Below are 20,846 nucleotides of genomic sequence, written 5' to 3' on the forward strand. Positions count from 1 at the left end.
TTCCAGAATGTCTCTGTCCCAGCAGCTTCCTAGCTCACCATATCTGCTCCCACCATCTGCTCCATCAGGGCAGGGAATCCCCACAGATGTCCTAGTGGGCTTGTTGAAGACAGAAAAGCCATATCCAGGCCTCTGATTTACGATGTGGCATGAACTGAACACTTTTCTCATGTTCTTGAGTCCAACACAAATGAGCAAAAGCAGATATGTAAAGCTGGCGCTAAGAGACTATGCTACACCTTTAAAAACACCTCAGCTGTCTGGCAACCTGCTGTGGAGGGCTCACTGGGAAGCAGGACACCATTCCCTTGACTGTAGCTATGAACCTGGTTCTGGAAAGAGCTGTCAGCCCACACCCCTGGCACCAGGCTTCTCCTATCATTCCCTCCAAGTTGCCTAGCCCTTGCCAGGGTGTATACACATGCTATTCCTCTGCCAGGAACACCCTTCCCCCAGATTCTTTTTAGGTGTTCATAAATTCAAATCATTTTTGAGCTAATTCAACAGACTAATGAATAACAACTTCTTCCTGCAATCCATCTTCTTGAAATCAACTTTGTTTCATATGTTAGCAACGAAATTTTGGAACCAGAGAATTGCAGAATTTTCAATAGTTATCAAGTCCAATCCATGCATTTTGAATTTGAAGAAATAGACCCAGACAGGGAAAATGACTTTTCTAAAGTCACACAAGAATAACCAACACTAACAGATATTGATGCTAGGGGCTATGCTAAGTGCTTCACACACATTAACACATTTAATCTCACAATGTCCCTCTGAGGTAGGTGCTATTTATTACTAGCCTCATGAGAAAACTGAAAGGGGAAAGGACTAATCCAAGTTATATAAGCTTGATGATATCAGATGAAATTCTAGATGGGTGACCCCTGGGGGGGTGGGCAGGGAGACAGAGAGAAAAGATGAGTGGAGGATGGTCTCCATGAGTAAGCCAATCAACTTCTCCTCTCTGAGTTTCAGTTACTAAATCTGTGAATTGAAGATAATTTTCTTAACTGCAAAGCACTATGCAAATGAAAGAGAAAAGGGTGTTTTTACAAAGTGAAAAGAGGATTTATTGTTATTTTCTACTTAAAAGACATTCTTATGTTAAAAAATAATAAAATACTACAGAAAGAAAAACATAAGGAAAATAAACATCCATTCCATTATCCAGATATTATTAGCATCTTAATGCTAATACAAGAAATCTGTTTGTGTTTATATGTGTGTGCATATAATTATTGATAAATGGGATCATACTCTTCATGCTGTCTTGTGATCTATTCTTTTCACTCAAGTTATACCTGGTGAAAAATCAAGAGAATTTTATTTTCAGGAGGCCATTCTTCTGAGCTTAGATCAGCCCTGTGAGAAGAACCAGGTGGTTTACTTATCATCCTCTTGATGGCTTATGCAACTGGTCCTCAGAGGCAGCATCATCACTGATAGGGCCCTTGGTCCTGCACAGAGGCCAGGGGAACACATGAGAGCTGCAAGCCAGCCTGCTCCAATCCAGAGGCCAGGGGAACACATGAGAGCTTCAATCACCTGCTCCAGGTGAGCCCCCTGGCACAGCTACAACATCCAGGGAAGGGGGCCCTTGTGTGATTTCCATGAAGGCACTGCGTGCGCTGGTGTCTGAGTACGGTTGACTCTAGCCATGCAGACCCTGGATCCAGAGAGCCTGCTTCTGACAACACTGGAGCCAGCAAGGGCAAGCACAGTCGGCGCCATCCATCTGTCCCGTCTGTGCCAGATCTATGCCCCATGCCCCAGAGCACAGGGTCAAACCACAGCATGCGAACAACAGGCTCTGAGAATGGGTGCTAAGTCAGTTCTGCTCTATGCATGGAGTGCTCACAGTGGTTTCATTCTTTTCCTCTAAACAAATTTTAGGAAAATATCCAAATGATAGGAAATTGAGCAAAGCTTCAGCCCAAATGCTTGTTCATGTACCACCTGGGAGAACCAGTAGGCTCTGAGTCCAGGTTCCCCGTAGGCTGTCTCTGGTGGTCTCTATATTTATCCAAAGTTCACTGAACTAAAGCAGTTGCAGGGTGAATTCATTTTCTATTACAGCACAATAAGTTACCCAAAAATTTAGCAGCTAAAAATGACAAGCATTTCATATCTCAAAGTTTCTGTGGGTCAGGAATCTTGAGCACAGCTTTAGCAGGACACTTGGAGTTCAAGGTTGCTCAGGAAGTTGCTGCTAAGCTGTCAGCCAGGGCTGCAGTTGTCTCAGAGTGTAACTGGGACTAGAGAATCTGCTTTTAAGTTCACCCACATGGCTGTTGGCATGCTTCGGTTCTTTGCCAAATGGGCCTCTCCATTGGGCTGCCTCATAACATGGCAGCTCACTTCCCCCAGCACCAGGGAAGCTGACAGCGGGATGCGGGAGAGGAGAGGGAAAAAGGAGAAAAGGGAGGGGGGTGGGAGGGAGAGAAGAATGGATATGGTCGTTTTGGGTTTGGGTTGGGTTTTTTTGTTTTTTTGTTTTTTGTTTTTGTTTTAGAGAGAGAGAGTGAGGTGAGAGATGAGCAGGTGAGAGGGGCAGAGGGAAAGAGAGAGACTCTTAAGCAGGCTCCTTAGTCAGCTCAGAGCCCAATGTGGAGCTCGATCCTATGACTCTGGGATCACGTTCTGAGCTGAAATCAAGAGTCAGATGCTCAACAGACTGAGCCATTCAGGCACCCCAAGTCTGTTTATAACCTAATCTGAGGAATGACCTCATATCACTTTTGCAGTATTCTATTCAGTAGATCCAGCCCATACTAAAGGGAAGGGAATTACAGAAATGCACCACCCTCCATCCTCTTGCCTGGAACATAGATATAATAGCTAGATTCTCCAGTCACCTTGGCTGGTGAGGATGAGGGCCACACCCTAGAGATGGTGGATCAGAAAACAGGAAGGAGAAGCCTGAGTCCCTGATGACTTCATCACATCATCATTGCCTCTTACTCAAAAGATAAAACTTCAAGTGTTGAAGCCATTCTTGACTTGAGGGTTTGTGTTTTTTTGGTTTTTTTTCACATGCAGGTGCCTGTAATCTTATCTGAGCTAGGTTGTTAGCACTAACCTCAATTAAGGGTTCACATTCAACCAGAATATATGTCTTTTAAAGAGGAACATCTAAACTCAGAAAGGTAAAGTTTTCACCCAAAATCACCCAGCTAGAGACTGATAGGAATGAGACCCAAACTCCTGGTCTCTACACTTACCCAAGCTGGTTCTGAGTGTCCCCAAAATTTGTTGAACACTCAAAGCTCTGTTTGGGATGTTCCTGGCAGCTGGAAAGGTTCTGATTTCCCTCAGGCTATGTATTTGTACCAGAACATTCTCTGCTCTGTTTCTCTGCTTACCAAGTAAACAAGTTAAATAGAAGAGGGAAAATATTTTGGACAAATTGATGATCTGCAGTTCAAACACTTTTGTCTTATGCACACTCAAGCCGGTAGCCATGGAAACCCTCATTTCATTTCCTCGGCCTCTTTGAGCACCATTCCCTCTTTTAGAGCCCAGAAGTTAGCAGCAGCTATAGATTAAATATGTTTCACAGAGGACCAAGGTGGCATAATTTTTCAAAGAACTTTGGTACACATGTCCATAATCTGGAAATGATCATGTTTTCATTACAGAGTTGTCTCAGATGGCTTGTCTCTTTAGAAAGAGCCTTCCACCCCACTTGCCAGAGGAACTGTCAACAGAGCGATTCAAGACAGAATCATTGTAGGTGTAATGTTAAGCATTTTATGTTGCAGAAGACATGCTTAACGTCCTTGTCCAGAAACATCCCTTGCTCCAGGACTGGCTATGCTCAGTACCTGCTGAAGGACTGGGCCTAAGCTGCCATATTTGAACTGTGTGATTCCTGCTTCCTGCGTCCATGGTCTCAAGCTTGTCCCTTGACCCAGGGGAAGCCAATGTATTAGTTAAGAATCCTTCTCTTGAGGGGCACCTGGGTGACATAGTCAGTTAAGCATCTGACTTCAGCTCAGGTCATGATCTCACAGTTCATAAGTTCAATCCCCGCACTGGGGTCTGTGCTGAGAGCTCAGAGCATAGAGCCTGCTTCAGATTCTGTGTCTCCCTCGCTCTCCGCCACTCCCCCACTTGCACTCTGTCTCTCTCTCAAAAATAAACAAACATTTAAAAATTTAAAAAAAGAATCTTTCTCTTGAGAACTTGAAATTAAAGATGCAGAAACTGGCATTAATTGATCAGGAGCAGTTAAATTAAAAGGTTATGTAGCTTTAGAGCTGGAACTACCCTTCTTGCCTAGTACATAAGAAGAAGAAAAAAGAAACAGTCTACAAAGAAGAGGGAGATAGGCTTAGGTAGAAAAAAAAAAGGAAAATAACTCATGTGGCCCCAGAAAGGGAAGAAAGTAGCCACTTCAATTCCTTCTTCTTTCATTGACTTATAATTGACATACATTATATTAGTTTTAGGTGTACAACATAGCGATTTTATGTTTTTATATATTATGAAATGATCACCTTGAGAAGTCCAGTTACCACCTGTCCCTATTCAAAGTTATTACAATATTATTGACTATACACCCTATCCCTACATAATATCACCCTACATAATATCCCTGTGACTTATTTTATAAGTGGAAGCTTGTACCTCTTAACCCCTGTCATCTATTCTACTTGTTACTCCATCCCCCACCTCCACCACTGCTGGCAATCACCAGTTTGTTCTCTGTATTTATGCACCTGTTTCTTGTTTCATTTTGTTTATTCATTTGTTCTGTTTTTTAGATTACCATATAAGTGAAATCACATAGTATCTGTCTTTATTTGCCTTATTTCACTCAGTATAATAACTCTAGGTCCATCCACATTGTCACAAATGACAAGATTTCATTCTTCTTTATGGCTGAGAAATATTCCATTGTGTGTATGTGTGTGTGTCTGTATGTATGTGTGTGTGTAAATCTTTTTTAAAATCTATTCTATTGATGGACACTTAGATTGCTTCCATATCTTGGCTATCATAAATAATACTGCAATGAACATAGGAGCACATATACCTTTTCAATTAATGTTTTTGTTTTCTTCAGATAAATACCCAGAAGTAGAATTGCTGGATCATATGGTAGTTCTAGTTTTCATTTTGGGGGGAGCCTCCATACCATAGGGACTTCACCAATTTCCACTCCTACCAACAGAGCACAAGCCACCTCAATTTTTAATAGCTTCCCAGTTCCCAGCTCCAATTTTCACAGGCAAGGCTATGCTCCATTCCTGTGTCAAGTTTCAGGACTCATTCAGGGCTTAGAGTCTGAATGGCTTTTTGCTCCTTGCCACAATGATGCACCTTCACCTTACAAATCTTTTCCACCTATATTATCTTGTTTGCCCTTCCTCAAATCCTGGAAGACCAGGAGACCAGGAATGATTACCCTCACTCTTCTTTTGCAGTTAGGGAAACTAAGGCCCAAAGAGGGGAGGGAAGTTTTCTAAGATTACTAATCCAGCCAGCTATAAAGGACAGAATTTGAACTCAGGTCTTCTGACTCAAAGTGTGGTGTTTTTCCCACTATATCACATGATCAAGAAAAACAGAAATTGAGAGTAAATTTTACTAGAACCTCTGTAATTCTCTTGGACACTCAAGGAAGAGACAAGTAGATGTGGATCCTCAATGGTGAAAGAAGCAAAATCATGAAGCTGGTTTTATTTTATTTTAATCATTTTCATTTACCTCTTGAACTGCAAATTCAACTGCCTAAAGGACCAGGCTGGTAAAGAGAAAAGAGTAAAACAAACCAGTATGTTACAGTTGGGAATGGTGGAGACTGGAGCAAACTACAGAGCTCATGACCAACTTATAAAGGTCGGCTGCTACTCAACTTCAGCCGTGTGGGAAGGCAGATTTTATATTACCAGATCTTCTCAAGTTCTATGAGAACCTAGAAATCTGACTTTTTCTAATTGTTAGTGTAATTACTAATCTGAAATTTCCTAGTTGTTAAAACATGTGTCAGCCAAACAAATTACACACATGCTGGCTAGATACTGCCCTTGTGTTGCCAGTTTGCCACCTCTGCTCTGGATTGCAAGCTTTTGATGACAAGACCTTGCATTATTATTCATCTTTACATCTCTAATACCAAGCATGGAGGAGGCACTCAGGTAAGTTGATTAATTAAATGGATTAGATGAAAAGCATGTCGTCCTGGTCTCTATTCAGATGATGGCCACTCAGAGAGGTCTTCGCTCACAACCTATGGTTATCCCCCATTATCCACTCTCTATTTTTTCTATGAAAAAGACCCCTGAGTATTATCCAGGCATGGAATGAAGCCTGGAATAAAGAAAACATCTGCTCGGCCTTTCTTGCAGCTAGGTGTGGCCATGTGACTAATATCTGACCAAAATAATGAAAATAGAGATAATGTGCACAACTTCCAGGAAATACCTTCAAGAGAGGGCCATGTCCTTCTCTTTCCCTTTCCTCCAGATGTGATGGCTGGAGCTGAAGCGGCCATGTAAAGCCACGATGTGCAAGCTACATATTGAGGATGGTGGAACAAGGGGATAAAGAGCTGGACTCTTTGATTTTGCACAAGAAAAAAAAATTGTATACTTCTACCTTGTTCAATCTATTGTTTTAGGGGTTTTCTAAAAGGACAAATCCTCCTTCTCTATCCTCTCCTCCTGCTTTATTTTTATTGAACACTTAACATACCTAACATAATAACATGTATCTTTTATTTATTATTTTTGTTCTGTACTAGACTATAAGCTCCCTGAGGGCAGGGGCTTTGTTTTGCTTACAGTTGTTTCCTCAGTGTTTAGAAGAGTGCCTGACATATGGTAGGTGCTTAAAAAATAATTGTTGAATGTATCAATGAAGTGGATTAGATTGGATTAACAGTGAAACTGAATTAAATGACAACCTAAACCCAGTTTCGTACCAGCCACCATCACCCAGATTTGTTGAATACTGCCAACAAATTACCCCAAAGGTTTTGGTCAAATGCAAAAGAGGGGAAAACCTTCAGCAACACAAAGGACTGCCCCCAAAGTTACAAAGATTATGAAAAAGGGGGAAAAAATCCAAAAACACATTTCCACTTCCAAAAGCAGCACTTTAACAACAGCTGCCCCATTTCTGCTCTGTGACAGCCAGACCCCAGGTCCAGGCAGGGCTCCAGGGCAGCTGCAGCGTGAGAAAGCACACACTCTCAGTCCAGCACTGCTGGAGCCACTCAGTATACTAAGTTCAAGACTGGCCTCCTTGATGCTAAATAACATATATTTTTAATTGTTTAAGCCACATTCCAAAAGGGGAGCGCTGCCTCCCATGTAGGAAGATAAGCCTCTACTCAAAAAAGGAAGCTGCTAAGCAAGGCCTGGCTCAGCCAAGTGAAAGCCCGGGAGACTTGACCCAGACCACCAAGGAAGGTGGCAAGGCCCAAGGCCCTGTGTGACTCCTTCTCAAAGCAGTAGCAGTGACTTTTCTAATTAACAGAGCAAGTCTCCGGGGAGCTGAGGAACTCCCCTGCCCCCACTTCCAGAAGAGGTAGGAAGACCAGTTAAAAAGATCCAAACTCACAACACTGGTTCAAAGGCCCAGGCCTAGAGCTGGGGGCCAGAGCCTGGACCTTTCCTGAAAGAACACTTGGGGTGGAGCAAGGGGGTGGGGGAAAGAAAGACTGTGTGTGCTAAAATGCCACATTATATACTCAAAATAAACACCTGGCAGAACACCTCCACATCTGGAGCACGTCACAAGACTCAATTACATTTGGCCAGGCCAAGTGCCCCACAGCTGTTACAGAGTATAGATGGATAATTAAAAACAGCAGGTTGCCATGGCACAAAATTGGTCGCTGCTGAACAAGTTGTGTGTTTGTCTTTAGAGCTGAAGTACTAGAAGTGAGTTATGTCTTTGAGGGGACAGGAAGGTGATTTCTCAAGACACCCAAATGAGAGGAAATAAAGGATAAAAGGTACTAACTTATTAAGCACCTCCCTTGTGCCAGGCGCCACAAGTGTAGTTTTTCCTTTAATCCCCACCACAATCCTAAAAATAGGAGTTATAAACCCCTTTCTCTAGACAAGTGATGGAGACTCAGTGACATGCCCAAGAGTCCCAGAGCAGAGCCAAGTGGCCAGGCCAGCATTCAACTCAGGTCTGACTCCAAAGCTGTCCTCTTTTCCTTCTATCACCAGATCACTAGTCTAGACCCAAAAATGCAAATGTTGCCAGATGATGCCTGGGCAAAGAACGCCAATGAGCCCAGGGTCACGTGGGTAACTTAGTTAAATGTATGACTCTTGATTTCAGCTCAGGTCGTGAGATCGAGCCTCACATCAGGCTCTATGCTGGGCACGGAGCCTGCTTGGGATTCTCTCTTTCTCTCTCTCTCTCTCTCTCTCTCTCTCTCTCTCCCTCCCTCCCTCCCTCCACCCCCTCTCTCTCTCAATAAATATTTAAAAAAAAAAAAAGAATGCCAATGAGCCCATAGACATGAGTAAAGTGCTGGTCCCCTAAATCATATGCTGCAAAAGGATAATCTTTGAACACACACACACACACACACACACACACACACACACACACACATTATATGTTAATCATCTGGTAAAGAAGGGGCCTCAGGCTTTGTGAAAATCAGCAAATTGTTCTTTAACCAAAATGTGAAGGCTTTAGAAGATGGTGTATGATTGCAGGAGTGCGAGGGGCAGGACCAAGAAGGGGCTCTGGCATTCAGGATCAAAGTGCATGTATGGCTAAACATGGGGATAATTCATGAGGCCATATGCAGCAGCATGAGGTGAAAGAAGGAGTCTCAATGACTCTACTCTCTCTAGCTACACTCCATCAGCCAGATCATTATTAGGCCTCTGTCCCTGAACCTCTTCAGTGTGTTGGATTGGGTCTCCAAAAAGATACGTCTACATTAACTCCCTAAAACTTGTGAATGTTGTCTTATTTGAGAAAAGGGTCTTTGCAGATATAAGTACACTAAGAATCCTGAATTATCTGGCTGGGCCTGAAATCCAATGACAAGGATCCTTATAAGAAAAAGGCAAAGGCCAGGGGGCACCTGGGTGGCTCAGTTGGTTAAGCATCCAACTTCAGCTCAGGTCATGATCTCAAGGTTCATGAGTTCGAACGCCACATCAGACTCTCTGCTGTCAGCATGGAGCCCGCTTCAGATCCTCTGTTCCCCTCTCTCTCTGGCCCTCCCCCCTCATGTTCGTTCTCTCTCTCCCTCTCTCAAAAATAGATTTTTTTTTTTAAAGGCAAAGGGAGATTTGAGACATAAAGAGAAGGCAATGTGAAGGCAGAGGCAGAGACTATAGTAAGGCAGCTACAAGGTATGACAACAGCCACCAGAAGCTGGAAGCAGCAAAGAAGAAATTGTTCCCTAGAGCCTTTGGAGGAAGCGTAACCCTGCCAACACTTGAATTTCAGACTTCTGGCTTACAGAATGGTAAGGGAGTACATTTCTATTGCTTTAAGCCATCCAGTTGTTTGGTAATTTGTTACATCAGTCCTAGGAACTCTGTTCAAAGTTTCCGCTCTATTCCAGTAGGGCAGGGTGACCACACAAGGGCACACAAGCAAGTTCTTCACTCTGACCACCATAGAGCATCCACCAGTTTCCTCTTCTCCTGTTGTGTCACCCTCTATCAGTGCTTGGGCCTCTGTTGAGTGGCAAGTCACATAACTGTGCCTCCTACCACCTCACTGCCAGCATCCACCAGCAAGGGCCTGGTGAATCATGGCAAAGGCTTTGTCCCTTGATGCTCCCAAAGCCACCAGCCCTGCTTAATGCTGTTGCAAATACTTCTGCAACTGTGATCCCCCATTAAAGCCCCTGATGCTGACACCTAACAAAGCTGCTGGTGCCACCTACCATGGGAGAGCCTCGGGAAAATCACCCAATGGTGCCTGAACACCTGGCATCAGCCTTAACAGGATTCTTCCTCCCTAGGGGCACAGGGGAAACTAATAAGTCCAAGGTAAGCCCCCTTCTTTTAAGATATCTGCATGTCTACATAAAAGGAAAGGGGATGCCATCCACTAAATCCACACAAAGACATCTTCTGGTGTCAGAAGAATGCTGCTTGCTCTTCTGAAATGTTAGTCTCCCAAAATAGATTAAAGAGAAACAGGTCCCCATGTCCCAAATGAGGCAAAACAGTCTAATTGAATTTCACCTTGAGTCTGCAATTTCCACACCAAAGCAAATAATAAAAAGCATCAGAGGAGCGCCTGGGTGGCTCAGCTGGTTAAGCATCTGACTGGTTTCGGCTCAGGTCATGATCTCAGAGTCTGTGAGTTCAAGCCCCTCATCGGGCTCCGTGCTGGAAGAGCGGAGCCTGCTTGGGATTCTCTCTCTCTCTCTGCCCCACCCCTGCTCATGCTCTCTCTCTCTCTCAAAATAAATAAATACACTTAAAAAGAGGGAGGGGGATCAGAGGAGGCCCCTCTCTTTGCTGCTGGAGGGCAGCCTTGGCCAAGAGAGACTTGGCAATGAGGACAGCCCCTTTCTCTTGCTCAGCTCTGGGGCCTGGGACCACTCAGGCAATTGAAGACCCTCCACTGTCAAGCAGGGTATTGCTTGAGCATTGAATTTGATAGTGAATTAAACCTGAGTGAGACTCTTTACCAACCTATCTTCAGTGGCCCAAAATTTCCATCCCATCCACATTCAGCAAAACACAAGAGTCAGGCCCAGAGAAAGGGGTATCCCTGCGTTGGGAAGACCCTAAAAAGACACCACAGTGCTCCAGCTTAAGACTCTACCTCTACCCACTGATGTCAGTCACTCAGCCAAGACCCTTACTAAGATAACCAGCAACCTGTGCTGCCCACTGCCAAGTGAAAGAATATCTGTCTCCTACTCTCATGCCACATACTGTTGCATTGATCCTCAAGTTACATGGCCTTGGACTTAGCATCATAGAATTATTTTATTTTAACTGACTTACTGAAATATAACTGATATGCTAAAAAACCTGCATGCTTAATGTATATAATTTGATAAGTTTGGGCATGTGCATACACCTGTGATGCTATCATCATAATCAAGGTAATAAACATATTCATCACCTCCAAAAGTTTCTTTGTGTTCCTTTCTGTGGGTGTGGTAAGAATGCTTACCATGAGATCTACCCTCTTAACAAATGTTCAAGTGGTACAGTAAAGTATAGGCACTAAGCTGTACAGCAGATTTCTAGAACTTACTCATCTTGCAGAGCTGAAACTTTATACCTATTGAGTAACAACTCACCTCTGCTTCTCTCTGCTTCTATGACTTTGACTAATGTAGATAACTCATATAAGTGGAATCACACAGTATTTGTCCTTCTGGAACTGGCTCATTTCACCTAGCATAATGCCCTCCAGGTTTATCCATTTGTCACAAATGGTAGGATTCCCTTCTTTTTTAAGGCTGAATAATATTGTATATATTCACCACATCTTTTTTCTTCAATTATGATCAAAGAAAAATTTTTTTTTAATTTTTTTCAACGTTTTATTTATTTTTGGGAGAGAGAGAGACAGAGCATGAACGGGCGAGGGGCAGAGAGAGAGGGAGACACAGAATCGGAAACAGGCTCCAGGCTCCGAGCCATCAGCCCAGAGCCTGACGCGGGGCTCGAACTCACGGACCGCAAGATCGTGACCTGGCTGAAGTCGGACACCCAACCGACTGCGCCACCCAGGCGCCCCGAAAATTTTAATTTTTTATCCTCACACTTAAGAGGTTATCTGATGGCCACCAGTTTCCCAATCTTAGCACTGGTTACTAGCTTACAAATCTTAAGGTAAATTCTTCTCATTCACCTAACGTTCAATTACCATCAGTTTTAATACACACCAGTGCATATACCATGACTGACTACTCTGCATGAAAGTCAGGATTCGACAGATCCCATGGAGTCGTGGGACAGAACCTGGAGCCTCCACCTTTTATGTGAACATCAGTGGTCCTGTGGGGACCAAGACAATTTTGCCTGGGGTAAGTAGGAATTATTTTCACTCGTAAGAGAACCCTCTTGCGATGGGTTTATTCAATTCTCCTGAAAATGGTGGCATTATTTCTCCTGAAGCAGCAGTTAACATAAATGGAATTATCGGATTCAACCTAAAAAGGTACACCGTATCTTCTTTATCCATCCATCAATGGACATTTGGGTTGTTTCCATACCTTGGCTATTATAAATAGTGCTGCAGTGAACATGAGAGTGTGGATATCTCTTTGAGACCCTGATTCCAACACAAAATTATTTTTATACCAAAGAGAAAAGAACTGCTTTTACACATAGCACTCTCTTCTCAGGACCACTACAGGAATCCACAAGGGCTGATGCTGAAGAGAAATCTAACTGAGAGCAGGATAAGAGTCGCCCCTGCCCTCAAGGCCTGGACCAAGCTATGAACCTGACTTCTTCTCCCCCTGGATGAACTTTATACAGGAAGCTCCATGGTAGATAATGAAAATAGATGACTGTGGCACACACCCCCCAACTCTCTATCCAGCTTTGGATCTAGTGGGTTACTTGCTACACAAATTCTGAACAGCCCCATACTGTCTGTACATGAAAACAGGAAACTCATCCTCAATTCTGAGAGCCCTTTTCTTCTAACTAAAGGTATTAAGAGGCTGTATTTCTTAAGTACCTGCTACATGCCATCCATGTCATAGACATTACCTCATTCCGTCATTACCAGCCATGTAGGATAGGTTTTATTCCTATTCTACCCACTTCTGCTGTGACCCATCCTCTTACTGGGGACAAGATTGCAGGCAGCCGAAAACAGAACATGAAAAATATTATGGCCGATAAACATTAGCTGCTGTAACAAGTCCTGGGCAGGGTGTGTCACAGGCTAGAAGTTTTCATGCTTTCTCAAAACACGAAGCCCACAAATTAGAGGGCACCCAGCCCTGACCATCACGTCAGCATCCGCTTCCCTGAACTCTTTTCTTTAATAACCAAGCTATTTTTCCTGAGGAGAGAACTCTTTGAATCCAACACAAAAGCTGAGTCTGGCACGTTGTATGAGCATTTAAGACTCAGCAACCACATGACTGATGGGGTGGGGAGGGGGACGCGGAGGATGATAAGTGAGAACTCACGGGTGTTGAAAGTTTAGCAAGGCTTTGCAGCCAGATCTCAAACCAAAATAATAATACTCAGGTTCTGGGTATTTGTTTAAAAGTTTGAAGCAGTTCCAGTTAGAATGCAGAGAGACTAAAGAGGCTATCAGACCCCCCGTAACAACAAGACCAAACCAGGTATACTACAAAATCATGGTTTCTTAGAAACACATCAGAGGGCCAATGATATAAAGAAACCCAAATGAACTAAATTGCAGAAAGTGGCAAACCTTCCCTGGGGGAGAAGAGAGAGATCTACTATAGGTAAGAAGAGACAGCAGCTGAACATTAATGAACTGTTAATGTCTAAGTGTACAGTACAATAGTGGATCAGAATTCCAGTGGTGTCAGTCACGGGAGAAGTCCGACCCCATCAACCAGTTCCTTGCCCCAAGTCTTCCCCACGTGCATGGGGATGGCTTCTAAAGGCTTGAAGTATAGCAGAATTTCTGAGAAAGATCCTTTCGAGCAGCAGAGAGACTTGCCTAGTACAAGGCAGGGACCTACTGACAGCTGAGGGTGGGACCAGAAGAACTGAGGAACATTCCTCACAGCCACTCTAGAACTTCACCAAGTGCTCAGCAGTGGCCTTCCAAAAAAATGGAGGCAGTCAAAATATCTAGGAATGAATCTAGTGAAAAATGCACAAGATCTCCACACTGAAAACTACAAAGCACTGCTTAGAATAACTGAAGCCTTAAATATGTGAATATCAGATTCATGGATTGAAAGAGGCAATTGTGTTGGGTATCCATACCTCCAAACTGATGTATAAATAAAAAGAAACCCCAACCAAAATCCTAGCTGTCAAGGTGACTCTATAATGTATCCGGAGGGCGCTTGGATGGCTCAGTCGGTTAAGCATCTCACTCTTGATTTCGGCTCAGGTCATGATCTCACGGTTTGGGAGGTCAAGCCCCACATCGTGCTCTGTGCTAACAGCCCAGAGCCTGCTTGGGATTCTCTCTGTCTTCTCTCTCTGCCCCTCCCCTTCTCATGCTCTCTCTCTCGCTCGCTCTCTCTCTCTCTCTCTCTCTCTCTCAAAATAAATAAATAAACTTTATAAAATGTATATGGAAGGCAAAAGTCCTAAGAATGGCCAAAACAATCTTTAAAAACCGAAGCAAAGTGGGAAGGTTCCCACTATCTGATTTCAGGGCTCATTAGAAAGTTATCGCAATCAAAATAGTGTAGCACTGGCATTAAACAAGTAGATCAATGGAACAAAATAAAGAATTCAGAAATAGACCCACACAGAGTCTCAACTGATTTTTTTACCAAAGTACCAGATCAATTCAATGAGAAAAGTTTTTTTTTCAACAAATGGTGCTGACACACTGGATATCCATACAGGAAAAAACGAGTATATAAAGAGCCCTTACAATGTAACAATAAGAAAACAACCCAAGGGGGCCCTGGGTAGCTCAGTCCGTTAAGCATCTGACTCTTGGTTTCGGCTCAGGTCATAATCTCACGGTTCATGGGTTCGAGCCCCACAGGCTACACACCAGCTGAGCCCGCTTGGGATTCTCTTTCTCTCCTTTTCTCTCTGTCCCTCCCAGCTTGCATTCACACTCTCGATCTCTCTAAAAATAAACTTAAAAAAAAAATTAAAATGAGCAAAAAACTTAAGTATTTCACAAAAACAAATATACAAATGGCAAATAAGCATAAAAAAAGAAACTTAATACCATTAGTTATCAGATAAATACAAATTAAAATCACAAGGAGACCTGTACAACCTTCACAAAAACCAACTGAAAATGGACCATAGACTTAAAGGTAAAATGAAAAACTATAAAACTCCTAGAAGGTAACATGGGAAAAAATCTAGATGACCATGGGCATGGTGATGCCACAGACATGGACAAAGACCAAATACATATTTTTTATTGTAAATCACAGTATCACGGGGGACTTCAGGGGTTCCATTAACTCCCTGAAATTGTGTGCAGAATATTGTATAATATACGTATTTGGAGCAGGATGGGAGGGTGTCCTTAGCTTTCATCATATTTCCAAAGACGCTTGACACCTTTTTGAAAGCGGTTTAGGATAAACACTCCAGCCTCTATACTGTCTCCCTTGACAATTTCCCATGACTTAAACTCTTTGCTACATTCTAGTGACTCTCATACTATGTAATCTAGGACAAGTTACTTAACCTCACTAAGGCCTTCATCTTTAAAATGAGAGATAATAGGTGTGCCTGGCTTGCTCAGTTGGTAGAGCATGCAACTCTTGATCTCAGGGTCATGAGTCCAAGCCCCACATTGGGCAGAGCTTACTTTAAAAAGAGAGAGAGAGAGAGAGAGAGAGAGAGATAAGCTAATAAAATCTGTCACACAGGATTGTTGTGAGAATTGAATGACATAATTATATAAGCAACTGGATGCACACCTGCTCTATAACAGACCAGGGGTCAGCTAACTTTTTCTGTACAGAGCCAGATAGCCCACATCATTCCCTTGAGAAACATTCTTTTATGCCTTTACATCCTGCCTCTAACTACCTCTGACTTCAAAATCCCTCTTCAGAGCCCCACTTCCAGCATCTCTAACCTCCTGCAGGGAAACTTCACTTGAATATTCTCAGAAACACACCAACAATGGAAATAACCATTGCTCTTATCAGCTAAACAGTTCTCACTAAACCTAACACCAACCTGTATGCATGCCCCAGACATGTCAGCACTCTCATGCTTTTCTGCTTCTCAGGCAAATCCCCCTCTGCTTCCCTTCCACCATCTACCTGCCAACCAGCTGTTGAACTCTCTTACCCTTCAAGACCCCAGTCAAAGGTCACCACTTCTCATACAATTTCCCAACACCCATCCCACTAACCAGCAGCAGCAACCCTGGGAGATGGACTGGGCCCTTATGTACTGTGTTATGGTTATTTGTGTACATATCTGCCTCTCCAACAAGAATGTGAGCTCCTTAAGGGCAATATTTTTTAAGTCAAAATTAATGCTGAAATTAAGCCAAATTAATGAAAACTTAGTATGACAGGGCCAGTATCAGAGAGAGGCAGTTGAAGTAAGTCATGCAAGTTCTGAGTCAGATCCTGTCTTTATTTCAAATTTTGTACATCATGGATTTTTTGCATTAATGTTGATTTTTTTAAATATTGCATTAAAATATTATTTATCCTGATTACTGAGTTTGTTGATGCCCCTTTAAATTTAAACCTAAGGTGAGTGCCTCACTCTCCTCACTCTTGTCCTGACCCTAAATTAGTAACCAGCAGCTTTGAGATTCAAATCCAGGTTTCTCTGATTCCAAAGCCATACTTCCAAAAGCCAAAAAGGACCAGACAATATTTAACCTCTCAAGGAGTTCACAGCAACAAGTAGACAGAAGAAGTGACACTGGGGTGACGAGGGGTGTGACTACAAGGGGCTGTGCACAGAAGAGTGAGTGGCTAATCTTGCTTGAACCCATCAGGGAAGAATCCACGAAAAAGGAAAGGCTGGAACATAAGGGGTTTCCCTGATAAGGATTACTCTGCTTTCCTGAGAAGGCAGCAGCCTCTACAGTAAATTTTGGACAACTTTTCATCTCTGTACAAATTATAATGGTCTTTTACCTTCTGTGTTTCCCACTGATTGAGTGACACACAGTAGATGCTCAGTAAGTCGGGGTGGAATGCATGAGTAGACAGACCAATGAACGAATGGCAATGGCTATAATACTGAAGCCTCCCCATCTCCATGCACACTGAGGGAGCACCCAGGTTCCAAGCACCAGGGACATTTGTGGACAGACAACAGGGGCAATCCTGCCAACGTCTTTCCTGAGAGGCATACTGAGAGACTGTCTGATCCCAGAAGCCTCACCTGGGGACTGAGATGCCTGGGCAAGTACACACACGTGGACCCACACAATGGTGCCTTTCAGCACTGCGTGGAATGTGCCCCTGGACAGCATGTGCTAGAAGGAGCCTCCAGTGTCCACTGGGCAGACAAATGGCACTGGCCCGGGAAAATTCTAGCTCTGTGCCCACAGCAATAAAAATACCATCCCCAGCCACAGTGGGCAGGGCTGGAGATACACCAAGGGAGGAGGTGGCACGTGATGAGGGTTGAATAAGACACCACTGTCAGACCAAACCACAGCAGAGGACAAATGCAGGAGTCAGCACTTCTTCCTGGAAGAAGGCAGCCCAGGTCTAAAGAGAGTGTGATGCTCCACATAATAAATACTTGTACTTGAACAACTAGCGCACTTTCCTCATCTATTAAATGGGGGGTAAAATTTCCCACCTGGTTATAAGAATGAAAAGACTTTAGGGAGAAAAATTCATTCCACAGTGCTTGGCAGATCGTAAGTATCTTATAAATATTAGTTCTATTTTCAATCTACCTTCCCCATCAGTCTAATTATACAAGGGTTTCCTCAGAGCTAAAAGTAACAGCTATATGGAAAAATACAGCAAAACTCACTTGTGCTGCTTAATGGAGCTCTAATATAAGACCCAGCCCAGCCATCTATTGACTGCTACCTTCTGCAATTGACCAGATCTCTCAGCTCTGTTTCTTCATCCTTGTAGTGGGGATAATAACAGTGGTGGGGACTGACGGCTCTTTGAAAGGCATAAAATTCATTCCAAGTCTGCTCATTCACATAATGATTGGGTCCACGCTTTTGAGCCTCCTGTGGGTCTGGTGCTTTGTATTCATAGCTCATGTGGAGCTGCAACAATTCTCTGAGGTTGAAACAGTTCAGACAGGTAAAGCAATGTTCAAAATGCCCAAGAAGCAAGGGGCAGAGCTAGATTTGAATCCCGGATGTGTCTGACTCCAAAGCCTCGGTTTATTCCATGACCGGTAAGTAACTCACATGTTGAACAAGGCAGCAAGTTCTGTATTTGTAACAGTAAAAAGCAGTAATTTTTAAAGCCCTGCCCAGTGAGTCACAAAGGAGACAATATTTGAGCTTAGTCCTTAGAGGTGATGCTGTTGGAGCCTCCAGCCCAGCAACCCTTGGCCTGATCCACATGCCCACCCTCCAGCTGCTGTGTTAGCTGGTAAGGACTCACAGGCTCACACTTCCCAGAGAACTACCTGCAGCAGACAGAAGTCGAGTGGCCTGACAGAGCCTGAGACGGAGCCCCTCCCCCACCCCCACAAAAACCAGCACCAACCCCCAGTCAATGCCTGATTCAAAGTAGAAAAGGCTGGCCCCTTGCTTCAGGGGTGCTCTTCATGCCCAGAGCTGCCTGTGGGATCAGACTGAGGCAAGACTTCAGGTGAAAGACCCTCTTTGATTGGCTCCATCTCTGCCTTATCCTGTTAGCCTCACCTCCTTACAGGATTTTCTTCCGAGAGCACTCCCTCGACAAACCACATGCAAAACTATCCCCATCTCAGGCTGTGCTTCAAGGAAACTGACCCGAGACAGTCTTAGGAATGAGTGGCAATGTGTTTTAATTGAGAAAAAAGGAAAGGACGTTTCAGGAAGATGGAGTGTCTTCAACAAAAAATTATAAAGCCCCTGATTTGTGTCAGGCACAGCAGTATGGCTGAGAGAAGGATAATACACAATCGAAAACGCTCCCAGCTTCAAGGGGGAAGAAGGGTTCACAGACTTCTGTCAGAATAGAGGAATTTTGTGAGGAAAGAGGTACTCAGGATTGCACTTGAGAAAGACACCCCTTGTCCTAGCAGGTCCGTGGGAGATGAGTCAGATTGGAAGAGGGAGGGATTAGAGGGAGGCAGGAAGACTGGATATGAGATGGTGTTATCATCCAAATGACTTAATTAGAGTGAGGACACAGACTGGAAGAGAAAAGAGGATAACATTCAGGCAAAAACAAGTAACTAAAAACGTGAAACACTTATTAATAATATTTTTCAAACTTGAATGTAATCTGTTCCTGATGACTTTCCCTCTCTCCAATGAGTGTTTATTCTAGGGCTCAGGGATGTAAACAATTGCAAATCCAGCTCATCTGGAAGCCCCTGGGTGCAGGGATGGGTGCTGCTCCCTGTCCTGGAAGTACCCACAGTGTGGTGGACATGAGACCCCAGGACAGCTGCCACCAAGCCAGCAATAACCTTTTCCTTTTAATGTCAGTCCTCCCCAGGCCCCATTTGTAATACTTCTCATGTAATGGACTCTAATTCAATGGGTCATTGATAAATAATGTGATTTGGGCAAGACCAGAGAGTCCTGACAATCCAGTGTTTTTATAAAGGCTGCTGCAGTTTGAAAAGGGGTTCAAACATCCGAAAGACCTGGAATCAAATCCTAGTGCTGCCTCTTGCTGGCTTCTTGCTGTAGGCAAATACTTTAACCTCTTTGGGCTTCATTTTCTCATCTGAAAGTTGAGGACTATAAAAATGTATCTTTAGAAGTATTTGAGAGAATTCAACAGGACAAGAGAAATAATGTGCTTAGGACAGTGCCCAGCTCAAAGTAGATGCTCAACAAGTGTTAGTAATTTTATTACCATTTTTTCAGTCCTGCTTTAGTCATTTCCACATGTGGACCAAGGGGAGATGTTGATCTCTAGCCAGCTTCCTCATCTGACCTTTCATCTCCTGATTTGCCAATCACTATGTCACTTGAAGAGCTACTGTCGAAAACAGATGCCATCATGTGCCATGAGAGCTGGTATGTGGTTTCAGGACAATTATTGGCTCAGGAGGCTCAAGTGGCATCTGAAAAATGCATAAGAAATACGTATCCTGGCGCAACACTCTGAGAAGCAAACCTTTGTTCTCTCCGTCACTTTACTCTCAAAGCAAGAGGTGACATCTGTCCATCCTCCACATGCCTGGGATGCCAGAAAGCCGCAGCCAATGGGTGGTGCCCCACGATGCAAGGGCCCAGTGTCTCAGCTGTACCCAGAGGCCAAGAACTTGGGAGAATGGGGCAATTACCTACCCAATCACCCTGAAAGACCTCCTCCAGGCCTGCTGCAAGGAAAGACAGAAACTGAGGAGGCCATTACTGCATCCCCCTACTCCAATCAGGATTCTAAGATATGAAGTCTCAATATCTCTGCTAGTTTAGCTCAAGAAAGTGGGCATATGAAAGCTCAGGGCCATGGGCCATTCTCCTAAATTCCAGAAGGTCCTAAGGATTGGATTCACTGCCATTAATAGAACAGGTCACACCATGAAGTGATGGGCTTCCCATTGAAGAAAGAATGCAAATTCTTTCTGGGGTATTACTAAGAATATATGCAATCCCTATCAAAACTCCAATGGCATTTTTCAGAAAGAGAAAAAATAATCCTAAAACTTGTATGGAACCACAAAAGACCCTGAATAGCCAAAGCAATCTTGAAAAAGAACAAAGCTGGAGGCATCATGCTCCCTGATTTCAAGCTATATTATAAAGCTATAGTAATTAGAACAGTAATAGAAACATAGGCACATAGACACATAGATTAATGGAACAGAATAGAGAGTCCAGAAATAAATCCATGCATATATGCTCAATTAATTTATGACAGAGGAGCCAAGGACATACAATGGGAAAAGGATAGTCTCTTCAATAAATGGTGTTGGGAAAACTGAAGAGCCACATTTAAAAAAATGAAACTCGATCACTAGCTTACACCATACATAAAAATTAACTCAAAATGGGGGTACCTGAGTGGCTCAGTCTGTTGAGCATCCAACTTCAGCTCAGGTCATGATCTCGCAGTTCACAGGTTCAAGTCCCGCGTTGGGCTCTGTGCTGACAACTTG

General features: G+C 43.5%; 1 pseudogene; it reads left to right on the top strand.

The window, feature by feature from the left end:
• LOC121034341 (keratin, type II cytoskeletal 8-like) overlaps positions 1 to 20,846 on the top strand; it is a 57,631-nt pseudogene that overhangs the window by 4,192 nt on the left and 32,593 nt on the right.

Source organism: Herpailurus yagouaroundi, unplaced genomic scaffold (genome assembly GCF_014898765.1).
Source record: "Herpailurus yagouaroundi ecotype Mexico unplaced genomic scaffold, PumYag 160, whole genome shotgun sequence".
Classification (NCBI taxonomy): Eukaryota; Metazoa; Chordata; class Mammalia; order Carnivora; family Felidae; genus Herpailurus; species Herpailurus yagouaroundi.